We start from the raw sequence: 9,795 nt of genomic DNA, 5'->3' as shown, positions 1-9,795 counted from the left end.
TCTGTTATCGGGTGTGCTCAGGATCTTCCCACAGCTGAGACAAAAGGTCTGGGGTTGTTTGTAGCTGCCTGTAATTTGCTGGGTCCTCCCTTTCGTTTGATTCGGCTCTTAAATATAGGATTGGAAACTCCTGTGCGGAGTCGTCCCTCTTATTGCTTGATGTACCCAGCGTGCTGTCAAAACAAATATTCCCCTACCCTTGTTTACCGTGTTCCAGGCTTAGGCATCTCACACATCAAGCCTGGCTTCCTCCCAGCCCCTTCTAATCGCGATTGCCTAAATGGGAGCTATTCAAGGCTTTTAGCAAGCCTTTTCCTCTCAAGAAAATGGACCTGATCCCTCGGATGTGACATTTGGCTTCTTTTTGTGGAAAAGGAAAAAAAAACTGTGGTTAGGAATCCACTTACCTACGTGGTAACATCAGGATCATCTGTCATTAGCTTCTAGCCTGTCCCCCTGTAGCCAAACTGGCTCCTGGCTGGTTTCCTCCTCGAGTATTTAAGGACTATCAGAGTATTTATCTCTCCTTCCTTTGCTATTTTTGTGCTAGATCCTCGGGCCTGTGTTTCATCACCCTTTGCATCTCTGTCCCCCTGTTTCAGCAACAGGCAGTGCATGTTCCCAAGATCGTGGGTAGGAGACCTGTGCATGAGTTGTGCTTGGCAGGACTGGGACTGTCCCATCTTGCAACTGCATGGGACCTTGGGGTCCCATGAGGAGGCTCAGAGGAGACCTTATTGCTATTTACAACTACCTGAAGGGAGGTTGTAGTCAGGTGGGGGTTGGTCTCTTCTCCCAGGCAACCTGTGACAGAACAAGAAGACACAGTCTCAAGCTGTGCAGGGGGAAGTTTAGGCTTGATCTTAGAAAGAAGTTCTTCACAGAGAGATTGGACATTGGAATGGGCTGCCCAGGGAGGTGGTGGGGTCAAGGTCCCTGGAGGTGTTTAAGAAAAGCCTGGATGAGGCACTTAGTGCTGTGGTCTAGTTGATTGGTTAGGACTGGGTGACCTTGATAATCTTGGAAGTCTCTTCCAACCCGGTTGATTCTGTAAGGTGAGGCTGGGGTTTCCCACAGCTCCAGCCTGCAGGCCTGGCCACTAGACTAGAGTTCAACCTCTGTGATGGAAACTGCTGAGCTTAGGCTGAGCATTTCCCTCCTTTAGGACCACAGGCTGCTCTGGACTGGTGAGCTGCAAGGGGACAAAGCTGATGATTTACCCACTAAGCCACACAGGCCCCTCAAACAGCTCCTTAATGTGAACCATGTGCTGCAGTTAGTTCTCACTTCAGCTTAGCCCCTGCTTGCTCAAACCCGAGCACGTTCAGACACCAGGGATTTTGGGGTAAGGAAAGCAGCATTCCTGGGAGTCCCTTGCTGTAAGAAAGCTCCTTCTCTTCTGACATTTGTTTTGACTGTGGTCTGAGTTATTTACAGAAGGTGAAGGACATTCCAATTGGCTTTTATCTAGCTGTGATGGGCTTGTGCAGATTAAGCACTATATGACTTAAGTTACTTCTGGCAGGCATCATGGGTCAGTAGCAGAGCATGGGTGCAGGAGGCAGGGTTCACACTCAGGACTTGGAGGTCCTTACATCAAAGATGCCTTAGACCCCTTGCTCCCAGTTAACACCAGCTGCTGTTATATTCTCCAGGAGCAAGGCACTTAAACAACCTTGCATCGAGATCTGTGGAGACCTTGAATGGAATCATTAAAGTTGGAAAAGACCTCTAAGATCATCAGCTCCAGCCATCAACCCCATCTTGCCAGGACCACTGAACCATGTCCCCAGGTGCCATGTCTACACAATTTTTGAGCACCTGCAGGGTGCTAGAATAGAATAGAATAGAATAGAATAGAATAGAATAGAATAGAATAGAATAGAATAGAATAGAATAGAATAGAATTAACCAGGTTGGAAAAGACCTTTGAGATCATCGAGTCCAACCTATCATCCAACACTACCTAATCAACTCAACCATGGCACCAAGCACCCCATCAAGTCTCTTCCTAAACACCTCCAGTGATGGTGACTCCACCTCCTCCCTGGGCAGCCTGTGCCAATGCCTGAGCACTCTTCCAGTAAAGGAAATTTTCTTCATTTTCCTGAGAGAGCTAGGGCTGTTCAGTCTGCAGAAGAGAAGGCTTCCAGGAGACCTTCTTGTGGCCTCCCAGTATCTGAAGGGGGCTACAAGAAAGCTGGGGAGGGACTTTTGAGGGTGCGAGGGAGTGATAGGACTGGGGGGAATGGAACAAAACTAGAAATGGGTAGCTTCAGATTGGATGTTAGGAAGAAGTTCTTCCCCATGAGGGTGGTGAGACACTGGCACAGGTTGCCCAGGGAGGTGGTGGAAGCCTCATCCCTGGAGGTTTTTGCAGCCAGGCTGGATGTGGCTGTGAGCAACCTGCTGTAGTGTGAGGTGTCCCTGCCCATGGCAGGGGGGTTGGAACTGGATGATGCTGAGGTCCCTTCCAACCCTAACAATTCTGTGATTCTGTAGTATCCAATCTAATATCCAGTCAGGTCCTTGGCAGGTGCAGCACAATAAAGTGCCTGGGCAACCAGGTGTCGCTGGAGTCATTTTAACCCTCCTCACTTCATTATGGTTGGCACATTAACTCCCATTTCCCCTCCCTGCATTGCCCTAGGCAGAGGAACTGGGTCGTTGCAACAAGGATCACCTTCCCCGGGAGGCTTTAGCACAGGGATGGCTGCTTTGTGTTTAGCATCCACTAAGCCCTCAGGAACGATTAGCTCAAGGTGCCTGCAGAGCATGGTGCAGGGAAGGAGACAGCTAGCCTCTGCCGAGCAACCCGGCAGCTATGCCAGGAGGGCTAAGTTTTACTGAGCTCAGGAGCAAGGCTGCAGGCAATACCTCACAAGCTGGCAAGAAAATGCACCTACACAGATGCTGCCTCACCGCACTTCTGCCACCCTAGCTGCTGAGCTGCCCGAAAACAAGCCTTGCCACTATACTTCCTTCAAAACAATAAAGCTGCTTTTGCTGCTTGTAGCACGTCTTGAAACACTAAAGGAAAGGAAAACAGAGTCCCTGAATGCTTGGAACTTGTAAGTGATGTTGGAGTCAAGGATGCAGAGGGCTGGAGCATCTCTCCTATAAGGGCAGACTGAGAGAGTTGGGGCTGTTCAGTCTGGAGAAGAGGAGGCTCTGAGGTAGACCTTCTTGTGACCTTCCAGTATCTGAAGGGGGCTACAAGAAAGCTGGGGAGGGACTTCTGAGGGTGTCAGGGAGTGATAGGACTGGGAGGAATGGAGCAAAACTAGAAGTGAGTAGATTGAGATTGGATGTTAGGAAGAAGTTCTTCCCCATGAGGGTGGTGAGACACTGGCACAGGTTGCCCAGGGAGGTGGTGGAAGCCTCATCCCTGGAGATTTTTTAAGGCCCGGCTGGCTGTAGCTGTGAGCAACCTGCTGTAGTGTGAGGTGTCCCTGCCCATGGCAGGGGGGTTGGAATGAGATGATCCTTGAGGTCCCTTCCAACCCTGACAACTGGATGATTCTCTGATTCTTTGGGTGCCTGCAGCTATGTGGGGCTGCACTGTAGAGGGGCTGATAGGTTTTGCACAAACTTTTCCTAGTGAGGGTTGTTTGGAATTTCCCATTCCATGGGGGGAAAAAAAAAAGGACCAAAAAAAAAGAAAAAAGAAAAAGAAAGTAAGTTAATATTTTGCTTTTCTTTGTTCCTAAGGAAAACACACAGTAAAATACTGGCATTTCTCAAGGGAAAGCCCAAAGTCAAAGCTGCCTTAAGAAAGTGAGGAACAGCCAGGAGAAACCCCAAATATTTTTGGTAACTAGAAATACCAGCAGATCAGCTTCCTCTGCATCAGCTTACCTACCTTGGCTGATAGTGGAGATAGGGACAAATACCACAGAGATGTCCCTTGAGGTTACACTTCCCTTCTGATTCCAGCCACTTGCCTTGGTTTTCCTGGAGTACCTAAATCCAACCATCACAGATTTTATTTCCATGGGCAGAGCAGGGTGGACAGAGCAGGGTGGTGAGACACTGGCACAGGTTGCCCAGGGAGGTGGTGGAAGCCTCATCCCTGGAGGTTTTTCAGGCCAGGCTGTATGTGGCTGTGAGCAACCTGCTGTAGTGTGAGGTGTCCCTGCCCGTGGCAGGGGGGTTGGAATTGGCTGATCCTTGAGGTCCCTTCCAACCCTAACAATTCTATGACTGCCTTCTTTAGAGCCAAACCCATCTCCGTGCCCCCAACTTCACCCCACTCCTTTCCCCCTTGGCACCATACCACCAGTTTTACCTCTCCTTGAGCTCATTTTGTGTTTAATAACCCCCTTGAGCTGCCTGGCTTTTATCTGAATAAATAAATAAATATATAAATTTATATATTTCCCCCCTCCTAACAAAAAACAAAGTGCCACAGCTGACGTATGAGCATAAACCAGTCCAAAAGGTCTCCCCTTGCAGTGGTGAGTGCAGGGCTATGTGGAGCTCAATCCATGCCATTTTTTTTATGCCCCCCCCCCCCATACTTAAGTAAAAGTAGCTGCTCATAAATACAACCAAATTGGGGGAAAACATCCTGAGGCAAACTAGAAGCTCATTACGGGTGCTGTGCTGGAAATGTTTGTGTTAGCTTTAAAGCCATTAAAGCACAATGTGTATTTTAAGGGAGGTTGGCTACAGGCAGCCTGTTCCCTCCCGAAGGCTCTGGCTCCTTGCGGAGGTGCCAGCCTGTCCCGGGCTGGACCGATAGGTGCTAATATCTTCTCCCGGAGAGGTCTGAGGGGTGGTTCATTAGCCCCAGCGCTAATTCCTGCTGCCTTCTACTTATTTGTAGGGAGACCTGCTCTGCAGGAAAGCTGCTTTCCATGCCCCTTTCTTCTGAACAGTTAATTCACCTGCTCCGGCGGGGAGCTGCTCCCTTCCTTGCAAGATAGAGCACGCATGACTTAATGCCTCTGGTAAGCTTGCCTGCTGCATTCGGCTCCTCCTGGCAGGGCTCAGACAGGCAACTGCCTTCCTCTTTGCAGTGCCACAAAGGGCAAACACGCAGCTATTTGAATGTTTTGCCCTGAATGATAAAACTGAAGAGCAAACCTAGCATCCCTCCTCTTGCCCCTCCGACCTGTTAACACGCAGTGGGTGGCAAGCCTTCTGCAGCCTTTGGTTCAGCTCACCTTCCCTGGTGTCTCTGCAGTTAGCAGTTATCAACCCTGAGAGCTGCTGTTTACTTCCAGCAAGGTCACATCTGCATTTGGCTTTGCTCTGGCTCTACTGGTAGGTCAGCTGCAGTGCAAGAATTTAGCACAGAGGTAACTGCTGGTTCCTTTGTAGCTCCTTCAGAAAGCTTTGAAATGGTTGTAGTTAGTTGTGCTGTGTGGATTTTAAGGTAGGTGTCATTCATAGAATCATGGAACTGTTAGGGTTGGAAGGGGCCTCAGGGATCAGCCAGTTCCAACCCCCCTGCCATGGGCAGGGACACCTCACACTACAGCAGGCTGCTCACAGCCACATCCAGCTTGGCCTGAAAAACCTCCAGGGATGAGGCTTCCACCACCTCCCTGGGCAACCTCTTTGGGTGTCTCACCACCCTCATGGGGAAGAATCAATTTCTAGTTTTGTTCCATTCCCTCAAGTCCTATCACTGACACCCTAAAAAGTCCCTCCCCAGCTTTCTTGTGGCCACCTTCAGATACTGGAAGGTCACAAGGAGGTGTTCTCGGAGCCTTCTCTTCTCCGCACTGAACAGCCCCAACTCCCTCAGTCTATCTCCATAGCAGAGGAGCTCCAGCCCTCTGCTCATCCTTGTGGCCATTCTCTGGACACTTTCCAGCACCTCCAGATCCTTCTTGTAATAGGAGCTCCAGAACTGGATGCAGTACTCCAAGTAGGCTCTCACCAGAGTGAAGTAGAGGGGAAGAATCACAACAGAAATCATCTTGCCAAGACTATTTAATCCTGCAGCTTCACATCACGGAAGGAGTCACCTCCAAAACTCCAAGACTCTATCTCATGGTGGCCCAATTCACTTGCCTAACAGTGTCATACTTCATTTATACCAAGTGGCCTACCCCTCCTCCCACCCAAGCCTGGGAATGCTGCCCACCCATCAGTGTTGCTTGAAGAAATACATCCTGCACTTTGGTACAGAAGTCATTAATGCTCACTTTGGAAAGAGGCCTCTTCTACAGCTATGGGCAGTCCCCACGGGAGGGGATTCTCTGCTTTCCAAAAGTACCCTGAGGTCTAGCAGATTAGAAGCCTGAGGCATCAAAGAGGGCAAGTGCTATCAAGCTGCTATTCTCCCAGGGCCTGGAAGGTGGAGGGGTTAAGACCTGATAAGAAATCTCTCCTCTTGGAGAGCTACAGATTAAATCTGACCTACAAGCAGAAGGTTCTCCTTGTCTAATTGCTTGTACAAAGGAAAATTGGTCCCCAGCTGGCCCCTTCCACAGCAATTTTGTGTTAACTTGAAGCCTGCCTTATATTCTTGTAGGGAAAGGAGAAAACTGAGCAAGCTTTAAAGGCAGAAGCATTACTGAGGAGCAATCTCCATGAGAAGCTAATAAAGGCATTCAGCTATGGGAAAATGGCAGGAGTTGTTAAAAATATTAATATGCTTATGGCTATTACCAAATATCATTTGATAAACAAAAGCAAAGGGATATGGGACATGGGGACACAGAAACAGTTAACAGTGGAAAGCAAGGGAAGTGTTAACAACGTTTTTGGCTGAGGCCAAAGAGTTGCTGGGACAGCTGGCCAAGGGGTGGGGTAAATGCAATATAGAATCATAGAATGCATTAGGTTGGAAGGGACCCTTAAAGGTCATCCAGTCCAACCCCCCTGCAGTAAGCAGGGACATCCCCAACTCAGTCAGGTTGCTCAGAGCCTCATAAAGCCTCACCTTGAATGTCTCTGGGGATGGGGCCTCTGTCACCTCCCTGGTCAACCTGTGCCAGCGTTCCACCACCCTCATCTTAAAGAAATTTTTCCTAACATCCAATCTATCCTTCCCTGGTTTAAAACCATTGCCCCTTGTCCTAGTGCTGCATGCCTGTGTAAACAGTCCCTCCACAGCTTTCTAGTAGACCCCTTTCAGGTACTGGAAGGATGCTATTAGGTCTCCCAGAGTCTTCTCTTCCCCAGGTGAGTGCTGGGAGGCTGGAACCAGGCACTGGTCAGTGATGTCCAATAACAGGACAAGGGGCACTGGGTGCAAGCTGGAGCAGAGGAGGTGCTGCAGGAACAGAAGGGAAAACTTTTTTCACTGTGGGGATACCAGAGCCCTGGAGCAGGCTGCCCAGAGAGGTTGTGGAGTCTCCTGCTCTGGAGACATTCCAAACCCACCTGGAGGTGTTCCTGTGTGACCTGCCCTGGGTGATCCTGCTCTGGCAGGGGGGTTGGACTGGATGATCTCTGGAGGTCTCTTCCAACTCCAAACATTTCTGTAACTCTGTGTAACCCAACTTTCTCACTTTTTCCCTGAAGGGGAGGTGCTCCAGCCCTCTGATCTTTCTTTTTCTCTGGCACCTTTCCATCAAGCCTGGATGTCTTTCTGAAGGCCTTGCAGTTCCTTACCCACAGCCTAGAAGGTTAACCTTCAGAAGAGCTGGGTGATACCTGAGCAAGGGATGGAGCACCCCGTTGTTGTCCTCAGCACTGATCAATCAGTTTATGGTGAGTGTTGGTGATTCTCAGGGATGGGTGAGTTAGAATCAGAGAATCACTGAACTGTCAGGGTTGGAAGGGACCTCAAGGATCAGCCAGTTCCAACCCCCCTGCCATGGGCAGGGACACTTCACACTACAGCAGGTTGTTCACAGCCACATCCAGCCTGGCCTGAAAAACCTCCAGGGATGAGGTTTCCACCACCTCCCTGGGCAACCTGTGCCAGTGTCTCACCACCCTCATGGGGAAGAGCTTCTTCCTGACATCCTCAGTTGGAAGTGCCATGTCAAACCAGCCCAGGCTCACACCACACCCCTGCAAGGAGAGGCTTAGGCTGAAAAAGAATCACAATGCCCGAGTTAGAATGTGATTGGGGTTTTTTTTTTAGCTGCAAACAGCCCAGCATTTAAAAGCAAAACTTCACAGATTCTTTTTTCCTACTTCTTTTTGTTTGCCTTTTTTTTTTTTTTTCCATGGAATGAAACACATTGCCAAGGGGAAAAAAAAAATCAAAGCAAACCCCAATTTTTATTCTAAAGTGAAGGTGGAGTCACCATCCCTGGAGGTGTTCAAGAGGGGATTGGACGTGGCACTTGGTGCCATGGTTTAGTCATGAGGTCTGTGGTGACAGGTTGGACTTCAGGTCTCTTCCAACCTTGGTGATGCTGTGATTCTGTTCTTTCCCCCGCTCCCCCCGCCTCTCTCTTAAGCCCTGTTAGCTATCCCTCCTTTAATTTAAGCAAGGCTTATATCAGTTGAAGTTATACTTGTGCTTACTTGACTGGAGCTGAACAGGACTAATCCTGCTTAAAGCTGAACTAGGAGTATCTGCAGAGTTTAATGAAATGGATTAAAATTTTACCTCATATTAAATATGAACAACTTCTCTTGTTCAGACAAGCTCGGGGAGGCTGCAGCACAGTCATTCACTCACCTCCACCAGCGCTAAAATGTCTTTGAAAATAAGCAAATACCGCTCTTGGGCAGAGGGCAGGTCCCTTTGAAGCCAGGGGGCTCACGGCTCCTTTCCTCCTGCTGATGAATTCAGGGTTTCGTTATCAGGTTGCATTTCATGGCTGTGTTTTATTTTATAGCTTTCTCCTGCATTTCAGATTTTGGGTTGCACTTCAGATTTGATTTTAGTTCTGTGGCTTATGATTTTAGTTTGCATTTTAGGTGGTGTTTTACAGCTCAGATTTGATTTCATTTCTCTCTTTTGTGGGTTTGGTCTAGGTTTTAGATTTTGCCTTACATTTCAGGTTTGGTTTTATTTCTCTCCTTTATTTTAGCATTTTATTCTACATTTTAGATTTTGGGTTGCATTTCAGATTTGATTTTATTTCTCTCTTTTATTTTATATCTTCTTTTAGACATTTGGGTTAGGGTTGCATTTCAGATTTGATTTTATTTCTCTCTTTTATTTTATGTCTTCTTTTAGACATTTGGTTTTGGGTTGCATTTCAGATTGGATTTTATTTCTCTCTTTTATTTTATATCTTCTTTTAGACATTTGGGTTTGGGTTGCATTTCAGATTTGATTTTATTTCTCTCTTTTATTTTATATCTTCTTTTAGACATTTGGGTTTGGGTTGCATTTCAGATTTGATTTTATTTCTTTCTTTTATTTTATGTCTTCTTTTAGACATTTGGTTTTGGGTTGCATTTCAGATTTGATTTCATTTCTGTCTTTTATTTTGCGATTTCATTCTATATTTTAGATTTTGGATTACGTTTCACAGTATCACAGTATCACAAAGGTTGGAAGAGACCTCAGAGATCATCAAGTCCAACCTGTCACCACAGACCTCATGACTAGACCATGGCACCAAGTGCCACGTCCAATCCCCTCTTAAACACCTCCAGGGATGGTGACTCCACCACCTCCCTGGGCAGCACATTCCAATGACGAATGACTCGCTCAGTGAAGAACTTTCTCCTCACTTCGAGCCTAAACTTTGCCTGGTGCAGCTTGAGACTATGTCCCCTTGTTCTGGTGCTGGTTGCTTGAGAGAAGAGACCAACCCCTTCCTGGCCACAACCACCTTTCAGGTAGTTGTAGAGGGCAATGAGGTCTCCCCTGAGCCTCCTCTTCTCCAGGCTAAACAATCCCAGCTCCCTCAGCCTCTCCTCACA

The sequence above is a fragment of the Dryobates pubescens genome, chromosome 11 (assembly GCF_014839835.1).
Source record: "Dryobates pubescens isolate bDryPub1 chromosome 11, bDryPub1.pri, whole genome shotgun sequence".
NCBI lineage: Eukaryota > Metazoa > Chordata > Aves > Piciformes > Picidae > Dryobates > Dryobates pubescens.
The sequence above is the reverse complement of the archived record's forward strand: the minus strand, read 5'-3'. Positions refer to the sequence as shown.